Source organism: Acyrthosiphon pisum, chromosome X (genome assembly GCF_005508785.2).
Source record: "Acyrthosiphon pisum isolate AL4f chromosome X, pea_aphid_22Mar2018_4r6ur, whole genome shotgun sequence".
NCBI lineage: Eukaryota > Metazoa > Arthropoda > Insecta > Hemiptera > Aphididae > Acyrthosiphon > Acyrthosiphon pisum.
This window is the reverse complement of record NC_042493.1, coordinates 2,142,112-2,158,387: the sequence shown is the minus strand read 5'-3', so window position 1 is coordinate 2,158,387 and position 16,276 is coordinate 2,142,112. Positions and strand designations below refer to the sequence as shown.

Genomic DNA, 16,276 nt, shown 5'->3' with positions numbered 1-16,276 from the left:
TTATCTTTATCGAAGACCGAAATATCCTCGTATGTTTCCCTAATCCCCCCCCCCCCCAATATTTTGTTTTTGTAAATTTTTTTGGCCGATATTTAGTACGGAATTTATACGACCTTACACGAATTTTTTCAAAAACTCCTCACAACCGGAAAAAAGCATTTTCCTCATATGCCGTTTCCCCAACTCCCCACCAAACTAAAAATACGTTTTCGCACTAAAAATTTTATTTATAGGTAAATATGTTAGATTGAATGTCTAATGCGAGCGAAGCGACCAAATTTTTTTTCAGTTGCGGGGGCCCTTTAAATATTTCCCTGTAACATAAATATTACCTATCCACCCTTGCGTAGCATAGTGTATAGTAATAATAATTTAATGACAATATGATGATACGGGTAAGCAAGTGACGTATTGCGCGAACTTGGACCAAATCTGGACTTTTGCGATCATACCATGTTATTTATATCATGGTATAGTACAACTGTCGAGTGTCGGTTATCAAATGTTTCGTTTCACATTTACACTCATACACAAAAGAGTAAAAGACGTAAACCCGTTGCTTGGAGAGGGAAATTCAGATGGCCAGATAGTTCAACGCAGTGCCATGACGACGGATTACACAACGAGTGATTGCAACCGACGAGTGGAAGGGGAAAAATGGGCGGCCAGCACAAACATATATTATTATTATTATTATACATTGTGGAATTGATGAAAAAAATAGCGTTTTGCTTAATTATTATGTTAATACTTTAGCATGTAACTAAGGCTGTAATACTCCGATAAATTTTAAATTTTCACAGAATCATCTACACACCAAACTGAGCTATTCGTGAAAGTTTCAAGTCAATTGGTTCATTAGTTTAGGCTACAGGGTAGTCGACATGATTTTCGTAAAATAACATTAGTTAAATACAAGTTGGTTCTCTCGTGTAATATACACCGTCGTCGCGCGCTAGTTTCTTTCTTTTTTTACTTAGATCTGCGCCGCGACCGCGGCGTTGGATGACTACTCTGCCAGAAATTCTGCGCACGCTTATGGTGGGCTGGGCAAGTTGGTGTCACTCTGGCTCTTCTGTACAATAGGTTACAATTGGGTCACTGAAATGGATAGTGTTAAATTTGAATTCAATGATATAATATTATTTATAAGAACAATAACTTAGCGAAGAGATAAATTACTTTATTCGCAATAATATAAAATATACTTAGTAATATCGATAATATCATAGGCTGACTGACCAAGTTTATTTCATGATATTATTTTGAATAAAGTAATTTATATTTAACCTATTTACGTGGAACTTTGTTTTAAACTATAAAAGTTGAACATTTTGAACATATAAATTACGTCAAAATTTGAACCTTAAATGATTATAAAATACGTCCAGTTAACGTGACTATGTATTTTTAATATTTTTCATCTGCTATTGTAACAATATATCGGGGGCTATGTATTATTTTTTCATTTTATTGACATTTATAGAAAAAAAACTAAAAAAATTGAAATTTGAAATTGTCCGTAAACAGCTCAAAATGAGTCAAAATGTTTTTCAAATTTTATGGTGTAAAGAAAATGAAAGTATAAACATTTTCATGTATTTACAGTTTTCGTTTTTGAATTACAACAACATTAAAAAATCGTTACATGAGAAATTGAGTGAATATCCAATGTTGTAAAAATAAAAACTTCAAACGCTCATAAAAATTTAATTTGACCTACTAAAAGTAAACAACGTAAAAGTAATTTTGTATTACATTTTCAAATCTTAGATATATATCTATGACATATAAAAAATACTTCATATATTATTGTAATATAGATTTTATTTTCTTACTATTATGAATACAATTATACAAATCAATCTCTTTTTTTGAGTAGTTTAAATCAATAGTTTTAACTTATTATTATACATAAAAGAAAAGATAAAATATGACGTATAAAAGCTACTTCATATGTAATATAGTATTAATTTACTTATTATTAAGAATATAATATATATATAATAATAATTTTTATATTATAAAATAAATATTATACAAATCAATTTCTTTTTTGTAATGTTTAAATAAATAGTTTTAAATTACATCGCATATACACATATAAAATATTATTTAAACAATTGGATAAAGATATATATCATCTATATATTATACAATATACATATTAGATAAATTTAGATTATTAAGAATAGGTATATAAAATAAAATATTAAATGTTTAAAGGTGAAAAAAAAACCTTGTAACTAAGAGTTATTGGTTTTTAATGTTTGTTGTTCTATTCTGGCTAGTGCCTTTAGTACCAGTCATGTATTTCCCAATCAATATGATAATTTCCTGATCTGAAGCGAATTCCTGTTTTGATTTTCAAACAGCATCTGTGAAAAATATCCAAAGAATTTATGATAAAACGGAATTTTGAAAAACTATTAATGTTTATAGATTAATTACCGAAAATAGCTTTATTAATGGATACCTAGCGTATGAAAATGTTCTTTGTTTCTCAAACCATAATAGGTAAACTTAATTAATATGGTATCGTAAAAATATTTCTTCAACATCTTGTTGATAATAATTCTTGACAGAATTTTACCTCCAAGCCGGGTCAGCTCACTAACCTGCAAAATACATATGCAAAAATGAGATATAGACTTTATATTAAAATATTATATATACCTACATACAACTAGTTTATAAAAGATTCTGTCATTCATTTTATTTTCAAGATCTAAAAGACCATTATCGTCGTTAATTGGCCTATTCATTACAAAAAAGTCTGTTTCATTATTATCACAGCTCAATAAATCAGTATTTTTTTGTAAAATTCAAATATTATTGTTATTCAGTATTTCAATTATTTCTTGCTGCGTTTCAGAAATTCTATTCACTTCACATTTAATATATGTCAAGTAGCTAGCTGATCACTGCTTTAAGATCATCTGCTGTTAATCAAAATAAATTATATTACTAATCTAAAAGCAAATATATATATTATGTCCAAAAACTAAATAATAATACACATTAGTGTAGTCATCATATTTTGTGCTACTAAACAGTATCAGAGTCAGTATTATCTGCAAAAACTAACAACAAAATATATAGGTTGGTATTTAATAAAATTTATTGCATTTTAAATATTATCTGTGTTAGCCGTGTGAGTATGGGTGAAAATAAATGGACGTTTAAAATACGCGATTAGCCACCATAAACGCGTAACAATTTTAGACGTAATTTTGAGCCAGTGAATATGTAAATGACCGCTTGGAAGAAAATCACGATGGACCGATGCATAGTACATACCAATGCAGCCCATTAAATGTGACATTGTCTTATGTGGCACATAATTAATTGACTATGCATCCGGCACTAGCAAAATACGATTCGCATGCTTTAATCAGAAATTGGAACGCTGATTTTGCGGCTGAAATTCAAAATAATAATTAGCCCTAACTTGGTCGATTTTCATTAAATTAATTTTTTTTTAACTGTTTAAAAAAATATGATCAACAAAACGGTTATCTTGGAAATTAAAAAAAGTTAATTGCCTAAAAAATGTTTTGATTATTTTTTAATTTTTGAAAAAAAAACCGAAACATAATATGCTATTCAATCAGAATTTTGATACTTATATCTGTAAAAAAATATATTGATTTTCCATGGAGATACTAAGGGCGATACGGGATTTTTGGGACATACTGTATAGTCGCCGAATTTTAAAAGGACGACTTGCTTGCGATTCGTGGCGAATCTATTGATTCATAGTTTATTTAAATAGCTGTTTTAGAATAATTTACTTGGTGCACTTTTTATTGGACTCAATTTTTTACTATAAAAATGTATTAAAAAAATATTTATGATAAGTGATAACCTTACCTTGGTATTGATTTAAAATGTTTGGAAATTTCTTAAAACAAAACATAAATCACAACAAGGTCTATTGCCCCAGCACTGCTTGTTTGAAAATTAATTTCAAATGTTTTCAGCATATAATATTTTGTTTGTACAATTTTGTAGGGAGGTATTTTCAAATCTGCCTCCAGGCGGAAAATTTGTTAACCCGGCACTGCGAAGTGGCTTACAAAGAAGAATGTAAACTGAAACGCGTGCTTGTGAATCAGTACGTATAATACGAGTGGCTGGAAAACAGTCCGAAGTAGTTCGGTTCAGTATCGGTACTAGTCAGGTAATGATAGTAAAAAGTACCGAAAGGAACGATGGAACGAGTCATTTGGAATCGTTCCTTTTGTGGACCTGGAACGAAAGGAACGATTCACTAAAAGGAACGAAAAATCCCATCACTAATAATATACTAGCATATTATGCTTATCAGTTATCGCCGTGCAACCTGTAGCGCCGACGCCGCCAGCTCAATTTATCTGACAACGACTGTTGTAGTACAAAACATATTTTCCTATTTATAGTTTTATAGGAAATGACGAAATATTATTGATAAATCTCAATTGCTCATAATATAATCATTATAATCACTATAATCACAACCAGCCGAACTGTCTTAGATCTCTATCAGTAACTGTTGCATTGGCAGAACGCTCTATTTCTAAACTAAAGTTAATACAAAATTATTTATGAAATTCAATTTCTCAAAAACATCAAACAAATATAAATATTTATCTTAAGCCATGAGTTGGACCGATAAATGTAGGAAAATGGGCCGGTTGCTTACAGCAAATAGTGAGCCGATACCCTTCCAGTCCGGCCCTGTATATATATATCATTGATATCATATAAAAATGTAAACATTGCCGTTTAAGCATAGAGCGGACGGGATGGTGACGGGGCTTCAATAAAAAAATATAGTCGGCTATCTAGTTGTTCTATATTTCGTTATATATGATTAATATATTATATAGGTATCTAAATGTTGTATGGCCCCTTATTACCAATACGCTGTATTGTATGATCTTGCCATTTTATCTTCTGTGTGGTCGTTATGTGATTTTGCTACCCAGATGTGCTTAATATTACAAAATTGGAATCGTTGAATTCTGCGAGTCCTAACTTTGGTTATCTACTATATTCTATATATATTATTATAATGCTTGCCTCCAGTACATAACAAAAAGATGAATCATAAATTCATTGCTTCATAACAAATTGATTACAATTTATTACATATTATTTAATAACCAGTATTCATTTTTGTAACCTTACATCAAAAAAGGCCTCTTATAGTCTATCTCTATTCTCTATCGTAGATATTGGACTATCTCTCTTCCCCAAAAAAAATCGCAACCTCTTACGAAGCCAGTATAGGCGTGTCCTATCCAGTCTTATAATATGGTGTTCATACTTCATGTTTATTAGTCTATAAAATGTTTTTTATTATTTAATAGAATAATATATCAATTTTTTGTCATAAATATGAATATTATAAGAGGATACTATAATATAATAATATAGTAAATACTAACTACTAAAGACAGTCGTGAATTGTGAATGATAACAAACGTACTGATAAGGAGCAAGACGACAGCCATTTTTGCGTATCACAAAGTTGCTGCCACACCTATTTATTTTGTCATGATGCTTCACACAGCCACGTATTTGTTTTAAAAAAAATTTAGATTGTCTCGTCTATGTTGGAAAAAGTTAAGTTAATGTTTGTTTTCTTTTGTTTTCTCTTCCTGTGAGGATCTGTCATTTTACGGGTTTTCGCGTAGGGAACAAACGCAAACGGTTTGCCTTCTGTTTAGTTACTGATACTACATAATATATTACAAATTATGAAGTTGTATTTAGGTACTTACCTCCGCGAAAACGAGCTTATAGCTCGATAGTGAATTTACCGGTCCAGGAAATAAAGTTGCGGATACAAATATTTCATAAATTTATCAAAGACAAATCAAGATTGGTAACACTCAAACACGACGTTGAATATCATAATTTGGCTACTCAAGAAGAAGTTTACCGTTGAACCGAAGACACCGACGACGTTAGTATAATATATTTATACTGTTTACTACAGGTTTGAATTAAGCTTAATTTTCAAGAAGAAAAATTTGATACCTATTAATAAGGAATAGTTCTTACCGATTCTTATTGAAGTCTGAGCCCGAAACGGGTCGGTATGGAGTACTGGCATACTTCTACTAAATCTCAAAAATGATCTGATACTTATCAATCCACTCCACTCCAAATTATTGAAAATCTTGGAAGTACTTATCGCGATCGGGGGAAATTATATATATTAGCTTTCAAACAAGTAATCCAAAAAAGTGTAGCCAATTTTTTTTAAAATAATTAATAACCTCGTTAATAACATAATAATATGTGGTTTAACACTGTTTCTTACAGTTTTTCAAGTACCTAATAATTTTTAGTTTTCACGATGTACATTACCATGCAAACTTCCACCAAAAATTGGTTTGAACGAGATCTAGTAAGTAGTTTAAGTAAATAATCGAGTAAATAATAATTATAATTCGCACGGGGAGTGGCTTGATCGGTACCGGGTGCGGAGCACGCAGGGTGGCAAGTTCCCTACTGCGCTCACCCGAGCGGCTAATATTATTATAATATTAGAAAAGTTTTTTATTATTTATGTTACTTGCTGCTACGGAACCCTTCATGGGCGAGTCCGACTCGCACTTGGCCGCTTTTTTCTTTTGTGTGTGTTTTATCAGAGTGTAGATATGAAGTAGGGTAGAAATTAGTATTTATTTATTATTGGTTGCCATTAGTTATATGGGTAGATCAGGTATAACCTAGTATCAAATCAAATTTTCGAACATTGTCTATCAAGGTGAATTAGTTGCCTTTTGTACACGATCCGACGTAGTTGGATTGTCTACCCGGGTGGCTGAGTTACACTTACTGCAGCGAGTTACACCCAAAAGGAGTTGAATAATCATAATTTTTTAAATAGTTGCCATTTTTTACGGACAACTAAGTGGCTATTATATAATATACTTATTATATGGTATTATTCAGTATTCAGTATTTTGTAGGTATGTAGGTATTAGGTACCTATATCATATTCATATATATTTATATTACATAGTATTCTGTATGTATTTAGTATATCATATTTAAATACCTCTATTCCTGGGTATTTTTACATTCACTGGATAGCATATATATGTATTATTACTAGGATATCTGAATATTCCTTGTGAATATTATATGTATACTCTCTTACTATACTATTGCTAGTTGGGTTTATTGAGCCCATAGATAACCACCCAGTTAATGTAATCGTTAAACATATGGAACCAAAACCTATGACTAGTTAGTCTTTGGTTGTAGTAGAGATCTAATGTGGTAGAATTGAATTGTTATGAAAATGTAATTTATATTTTATTACAGATGGTCATTTTTTAAAAATGTAGTTTTCCCTGCAATCAATAAGCTACATGTCTCCTCAAAAACGAGAATATTGAATTGCATACCAGCAACAAGTGACGATTCAGCAGAAATAATCATATTTAAGGATGATCGGAATGATGTTTGCCTGGATATTGAATCGTGCTTTGTGGCAGCTCATGGACTTGCAGTATGAGGAAAACGAGAGAAGTGGCAATTATTTCCTCGCCGTCCATTACTGACAATGTATGTTAATAGTGAAATTTTTAACTAAACAATTATTATCCATTTTAGTGTACACAATTAAAATATCAAACAATATGCTGAATTTACTGGCTTATACATAATTATAGAGCTCAGAACTATATGCATTTCTTAGGAAGCCACATATTCAAAATCTGATTTAATACAAATTTGTTTCATGATACATAGAATTGAAATACAAAAATGTATGTTCCATATTTTGCTAAATTGATATGATTTTCCATATTTAAATATTTTAAGCATATTAATGCATATTATGTTTATAATTTAATATAAATCAACAACTAACACATTTTTTATACTATACAGAGTATTAATTGTAAATTTGTTATGATTTAATGTCTTATTTGACATTTTTTCAATAAAAAAAGATTCATTCTTACCAATAGCTCGTGGCCTCCATAGACTTTTGGAGGAAGTATGAATACAATTTGGTACTGTTGATAAAATTGTAGCTAGTGTTAGAAAAAATATTTAAAAAAAAGTACCATCACGAATACAAATTTAAAAAAATTACACACTGGATATCCCTTAACTCCCTGATCCAATCATAACCCGTTGGGGTATCTGGATTAATGCTGTACTTTGTTTTTTCAAATATTTTGAATTTTGATATTGTAAATTAGTTGGATTCCGATGATGACGCTTTAGGTATCAAAGTTTCAAAAAAAAAAATTGTTCTAAATTACTTCCTTTCTAAAAATACATATTTTATACAAAAATAAGTGCCTATTATTTATACTACCCCATATTCACTATTTTTAATGCACATTTATGCATATGTTTGCACATATTTCATTATTTTTTATATAATAAGGTAACGAATCCAGATAATTAGTAACAAAATCACCCAAAATTTTTTTTGTTTCTTACTATCAATGAGTATTTTTGTTTGTATGTGCATTTATAGCTACTGTATTGACATACAACAGTCATACAATATTGATGATGCCTATGAAGATTTTACAGCAGTATATGAAGCTGTCTTCTTTAAACCACTACTGATGCATAATAACTTTCATTTAAAGGCAAAAACATTGAGAGGATATCACCAAGATAATTGGGTACGACATGGCTACCCATACATTTTGTAACACAAAGACAGGGTCTTTGACTATGGTGGCCGTTGCTGGTAGGTTTTGAATAAAATATCCAACTCATAAGATCCTGAAATTTTTACATAAGTTATGACTATTTCATTTTAAATAAATAAAAATAAATATTTTGTGACATTTCTAGTGTACTTACCTACTCATTAATAAATGTTATTTTTGTAATTTTCTAGGCAATTTGAAGTACGTGAAAATCCAAGCTGTAAGGTAAAATCTATAACAGCATCAGTGAACAATGAACTCCATCCCTTCAATGACTATCTTAACAATAAATTAAAAGTGCCATTGGAGGTGAAATTAGTGGCTGTCTAGAGTTTCGGTGAACTGGCTGAACTAGAAAATGCCTCTTGGCCATGCTTGCCATGGTATGGTCTAAGAATGTACAGATGGCAGTTTGGACCAGAAATTATAACACACTAATAGAGCTGGTCTAGCTGTATTAAATGATAATTGTATGGTGCTTTAAAAGCACCTCTTAAGTCTTCTGTCGATGTGTTAGATTTATCTACAATATCGCCTTATTGGAAACCATCAATTGACATATTAGTTAATCGAAAAAATTTAAGAGTGTATAATAAATAATTATTTATGTCATGAAACTAAGTAGGTGGTATTAAATGGTTAAATAGTGTAGGGGTTTTTGACCGCAGCTAGTAAGTACTGATGAATGGCGTCTGGTATCCATACACCATTCTTCAGTACTGCGATCAAAAACCTCTGCACTATTTAAACTTTCAATACCATCAATACCGCCAACCTTAGTTTCAACTCCTAAATCTTATCATGTAATTAATATATCAAAATGGTTTGCATCTGTTAATTATTGGGTTTTATATGCTGTTAACTAATATTCTATTTTACATTATTTTAAACTCGTAATACATTTCCTACAATGGTTATCGGAATAAAAATAATCCCCCTTATGGAAGAATATAAATCACAGAATAAATGAACAAAAAATAAAATATTTTGATAAATTAAAATTTTAAATTAACAAATAAATAATATACTAATATTAATATTTGTTTATATACTCAATTCAATGACCAACACGCCTTTAATAAACTTGATTTAATTTTTTTTTACTTAAGGTAATTAAATTATAATATTATTAATGTTATTACCACGGTTAACTACTCAGGTTGGAACACGCCGTATATTGACCCACAATAAACAATAACCCAGTTTTGTGTACAGCTCTAGCTGTATGTTCCCTGCATATTAACTATTAATTAAGCTTTTCATTGTTATGCAGCCTGCAAGGATACCAAATCAAATTATATTTTTTTTTATCTAGTTATTAATAATTAGTTTTAAATTTGTACTGATTGTAAGAATCTAATATTGATCTATCATTTGATAAAGTTATGAGCACTACCAAATTTCATACATTTTGATTGTTGTGCAGTTTGAATATTATAATAATAGTATTATTATACACAGCTGGATCTTTCTTATTGATGTATATTTTATAAGGGCCATTTAAAATATGTACTTGTTTTTCTGGCCAACATTCAATTAGAGCAGTGTTTCTCAACCAGTGGTATGCGGAAAGTATGCTAAGAAAATACACTACTATAAACTACTACAGTACATTTAAAAAACCCTAAACTTCTATGATATTGAAATTATATGTGATACATATATTCAATTTTGGTATTCATATAATTGTTAGTTAGAATATATATAACTATTAATTATATGAGTAAAAAAAACTAGTAGTTCGCAAATATATTTTAACTAAATTAATAATTATTTTTGAGGTACTAATTATTGCAATTAATATATTTGTTATATGATACATTATGTGTAATGTCATAATCTTAAATTTTGGTGGTATGTAATTTGTCCAAAAAAGCATTACTTTTGCCTAAATTAGAAAAAACATAAAACGGTACATATACCTCAATGTTACAGTAGGGGAACGTTCAACTACTGCTGTTAGTTTATCAGTACACTGTTTCTAGTCACGCGATAAGATTTGTGTTTCAACCTGAGTTGATAACTGTGATTATTACTTCTTAATACTGTTAAATTATGTTTGAAAATGATAATAAAAAATATGTAGAAGTAAATTAAATTTGGTCAATGTTTATTTTCAATATAAGTATAGCTTGTTTTGTTAATTTTCATTAAGAGGATGTTAGCGCACTATTTGTTTTCTCTCTCTGGCCCACGCGCAACATAGACAATAGAATTTACGCAGAATCATTTTTTCCATGTTTTTAAGTAACCTTAATGTAAAATCATCCATTACAAAAAAGATAAGAATGACATTTCGATTTGTCTAAATATTGTGTCAAACTATTTAAACATAATTTAAATGTACAAACATTTTTTGTTTATATTGAAAGTCGAATACAAAGTCAAATAACAAAATATAAAATTGATATGTCATTCCCTAAAAATATTATTCTCTATCTTTTTTTGTAATGGGTGATTTTATTCTAATATTACTTAAAAACATAGAAAAAATGATTCTGCGTTAATATGTTTTGTCTATGTTGCGAGTGGGTCGGAAAGAAAAAAACAAATAGTGCACTGACATCCTCTTAAATAATATTTCTTTCATACTTCATCATATTTCATTTTTAATAAATCCGAGGCCATGGGATTTTTTCTATAAATTTGTTTTAATTAAATTGTTACCTCTTACAAAGCAGAGATTAAACTCTGTTCAATTTTCAATAACGGAGTATTTGAGAGTTCATTGTATGTCCTTGGTGGGAGTGACGAATAAGCTTCTGATTTGGATTCTGTTAAATTATACAATACCAACATCAATACCTGGGTAGTGTCATTGATTTTATGATAAATGATTGGCATATGACAAATATTATTGATCTATTGCAACGGTTCCCAATCCATTGGCTGATGCCCCCAGGCAATGTGGTGCTAGGCCATGGACGCTAGCTGTGAGTCTAAACCAAGGGTCAGCAAATTTTAATTGGGATAAACCTCCAGGGGGTAAAAGGGTGTATTTCACCCCCCCCCCCCACCACCAAAAAAAATTAAGTCCCGGATCCACTACTGTTAACATTGAAATTTTCGTATGATTTTATAAATGTCTATATTTCTTTAGTTTACAGTAACGAATATCTATTCGAATGTTTTTAACATATCCGATTAGTAGTTTTTAATAAAAACTATTGAATAGTTCGGTGGACTATTAGTGATGTGTGCTTTCGAATAGTTTACACTATCAAATAGTATACACTATCGAATAGTATTTGATAGTTTGAATAATCATAAAAACTATTCGATAAATTATTCAACTATTTGAATAGTTTTCATATTCGAATAGGTTATGGATGACTATCGAATAGTTTGATAGTGACTATTCGATAGTTCCCATCACTAATTTTACAGTTTTATTAAAAGGTTTTGGTACTATATAAATTGACTAAAAATTAAATAAACAAGCTTGAAAATTAATTAAATAGTATACTTGTACTAAACATATTTATATTTACACTTATAATAATGTAACACACAAAATACTTGTTTTTGATTGTTTTTTATATTTTATAATATGTATCTTAATGTAACAATTAACATATATTTATATATATTTTTTTAAATTATTGTTTTTATATTGTTTAATATGTATACATGTTTTAATTCATTAAAATCTATAATGCTATTATGATCGACACATCTGTTTTGATTTAAAACATAAAATTATATTGTACGAATAATAAATAAATTATAAATGGAAAGAAAACCAAATGAAATAAGTACCTACCTAGTTAATGATTTATGGTTGTTTTGTTAAAACTATTTAACAATGAAATTTTGTATTTTTCAATAAATTCTATCATTTTTTGCATAACAAACCATACCGATGTAAAAAAGTTAGATTAAGTTAGGTTATGCAATTTTCAATCACCCTTGAGTCTACTGGTTGTTTGGTGTTGGTTTAGCTTTAGGTGATAAATGAAGAACTTCAGTAAACTATAATGCAATAAACACAGTCATCATTTTTTTACATTACATGTACCTACGTTAATTGTTTATTTTTACTCCTTTATAAAATTATGACTAATGATATATTATTATGTTTAATGGTATTTGATTTTATTATTTTTTCTTTTATTTATTTCTTTTATTTTTGAAAATTGTATTTTATAAATAACATTTCGCAGCCCTGCATTTAATATTCATATAAGCATTTACTAGGCTTGGTTTCAGGATGCATTTTGGCTTGTATGCAATTCAATATTTTACATTTTTAGCTTTTTGTAGTTATTATATAATATATGGTAGCAATTTTTCTTGTGAATACAAAATCTTCCTATCATTATACTTAACTGTAAAAAAGTGCAGAAGTGGTTACCACTCTGCTGAACAGTATATTCACACAATATAAATATATTTAATTAAAACAACAAAAAACTATTATGGCTAGCTAAAGAAGTTGCAAAATATTATAATCATAAATACACATGGGCTAACATGTCAGGAGTATTTGTTAGGAAACAAGAAGGACAAATTTTCAAAATCTTATATTCAGAAGCATTGCAGAAGATTGAAAAAAATTGAAAAAAAGATAGTGGCGATATGGGAATTTTATTTATAAGTTAACATAAATTAACAAAGGTATTTTTTATTGTAAATCGTATCTTTTATAGTATAATAAGTTTTCAAAATTTTGATTTAAAATTTTTAAATGTAAACAGTTATTTAAAATATGATACACAAAATATAAATAGATTAAATAAAAAATGTTAAAAATAATAATGATTGCTTTGTTCTCAGCATGAATAGAGTATTCATTACCACTTTAATGAACTTATTATTATTTTAAGTACTACTGATATTAAATTTGATATAATCTGTTTGTTTGAATCATGGTTGGAAAAGTTAATTTTGATTTTCACATTGACAGCTTTTCAAGTCTAATTATTATAGTTTATTAAATAAATCAGATGAATAACAGTATTGATTAGAAACTCAATAAAAATTAATTTGGTAAATTTAGGTGAGATTAATTTCTGTAGCTCTTTGAATCTTAACATTGTATGTAATAAGTCTGCTCTAAATTTAATTTGTGTTTATCGGTCTCCAAGTTTATTTCAAGTAAGATTTTTAAATAGTTTGGAATTTTTTTTAGTAGACATCATAAGTAATATTTGTGTATATTCTGTGGTGATATAAATATTGATTTAAATAAAATAAACGCAGTTGAAGTTAGATACCTAAATATTCTTAGTTATTATGGATTTAAATCTTGCATAAATTAAGACACTAGAGTAAATATTATGAGGGGGTCTTCAACTTGTATTGATCATATTTTTTTTAATTAACGTTAATGATTTTGATAATATAATTGGGTACGCATGTCAAAATAATATAACTGACAATTATAGTACAATTCTATTTTTAAATAAAATCGGTTTAGTTATATAAAACGATAATATTCCTAGTATAAAAAAAAATTGATTATATACTTTTTGATAAACTCAAATTTTTTCTCGGAAGTCAGAACTTCCTTTTCTAAGATAGAATATTATATAAAAATGTGTAAATTACAAAACGTATATGTTTATCTAAATCTAAAATTAAAATTAAGAAGTGGATTACATCTGGTGTAGTAATCTCAATAAGACGTAGAGACAAGCTATTTCATAAATTAAAAGAACAACCTTTCAATTCTGAACTTAAAATCAAATATAGAAAATATAGAAAATATAGAAACTTATTAACAAAAGTTAATATGCTAGAGATGTGTACTTCACAAAAAATATTAATATGTCAAAAGGCGAACCCAAACATCTTTGGAATATAATGAATGAATGTTAACATTTCTTCGATTACTGATTCTGAAAATAAAAGAACAGCTGATAATGCTAATATTGCTAATAAATTGAATACATTTTTTGTTACAGTTGGTGAAAATATTGCGAGAAAATTAAAACCTATAACACTGCCATTAATTATAAATCCAAAATTACACCTAACTCAAATTCAATTTTCCTTAGCAATATAATTAAAGAAGAAATTAAAAAACATATTCTCAGCTGCGAAGATAGTAAGTACATCCTTTTATTATTGTAATTTGTGAAACCAAATTTGTTGACAAACTCTTGTCAGTTAAATATTTTGAATTATGGTGTTTCGAAAGGTACAGTCTAAGGACCATTATTTTTCATTGTATACATAAATGACTGTTGTGATATATTTAAATAATGTACTATTTTCTGTTTTGCCGATGACGCTACGATCCTGACTAATGATTTAAATAAATTTAATTTAACGAGTAAAGCAACAAAAATTATGTCACGTATTAAAATTTGGTTTAATCCAAACTCTCTGGAAATACATTTTAATAAAACATGTTATTTTCCTTTTTCCATATCAAAAGTTAAAAGACTTGATACTCATGAACCCATTAAAATACATAATGGCACATGTCAAGAGATGCATTTGATAGGTACTTATTTGTAATAATTGTAACTATATAAGTGTAAGAGGTGCAGAATCAGCGAAGTATCTGGGGTTCATGATTGATAAGTTTTTAAAATAGCACATTTATATTGATTCATATGGTGATGAGTGATTGACATAATTAACATAAAAATTATGATATTAAATAGTTACGGAACCTTGTTTAAAATTTTCAATCCTTAGCTATAAAATTTGAATATTTGTCAAATTTCGAAATTTAAATACTTATTAAAAAAAATTTTGTCTATGTATTTTCAATATTTTTCAATTGCTATTGTAACAATATATTAGGAGTCTTGCGTTAAAATTTCACGCTTTTTTACTCAAAAAATAAAATTTTATTGATATTTATAGAAAAAAAAATTAAAAAATTAAAAAATTAAACTGACATGTCCGTAAACAACTGAAAAAGAGTCGAAATATTTTCAAAATTGTATGGTGTATAGAAAACGCTAATTTAAACATTCCGTGAAAATTTCAAGTATCTACAGTCATTCGTTTTTTAATTACAACAAAATAAGAAAATCGTTACATGAGAAATCGAGTGAATAAAATGTAAAAAAGGTGGGTAAGTGGATGTCGCTCTGCTGTACAGTAGGTTACAAGTGGCTCACTGTATAATGGATAGTATTAAATTTGAATTCAATGATATAATATCATAGTAAAAGGAAAACGATTCTGAGCGGAGACGGTTTGTCAGTTAGGTATTAGACATACCTATTATAGGTATACTTATTTATAGTATTAAAAAAAAAATGACCTATAATAGGTATTAATAATAAATTCCAAATTAATCATAACACAATATCCATCAGGTAACGCGTTATACATCAACAACAAACCATGGTACTATCATAGATATATAATAATATACTTTAGAAGTTTTAAGTACTCACAAATAATATTATACAATCATTACAATCACAACAAAATAACTAAAATAGTTATTCCGGGTTTTTTAATATGTAATTTCGTCCAAATATTGACTTAAAATGACTATAAAAATAAACTGTGCTTATGTATTTCTTAGAATGTTTGATAACAGAATTAAATATTTACGTGCAATCTTGTTTAAAATTTTCAATCCTTAGATATAAAAGTTGAACATTTTATAAATTTTTAACTACAAA

General features: G+C 28.3%; 1 long non-coding RNA gene across 2 annotated transcripts; it reads left to right on the top strand.

Moving 5' to 3' along the window:
* The first annotated feature begins 5,417 nt into the window (after positions 1-5,417).
* Positions 5,418-10,376, top strand: LOC100570418. 2 transcript variants are annotated; one of them, XR_003838746.1, is made up of 5 exons: positions 5,418-5,953; positions 6,316-6,400; positions 7,327-7,569; positions 8,498-8,719; positions 8,873-10,376. It is a non-coding gene; the product is annotated as an uncharacterized LOC100570418 (long non-coding RNA). The 2 variants fall into 2 exon arrangements; XR_510328.3 differs by lacking the exon at positions 6,316-6,400 and having other exon boundaries at positions 5,439-5,953; positions 8,873-10,375.
* Positions 10,377-16,276: the final 5,900 nt, after the last annotated feature.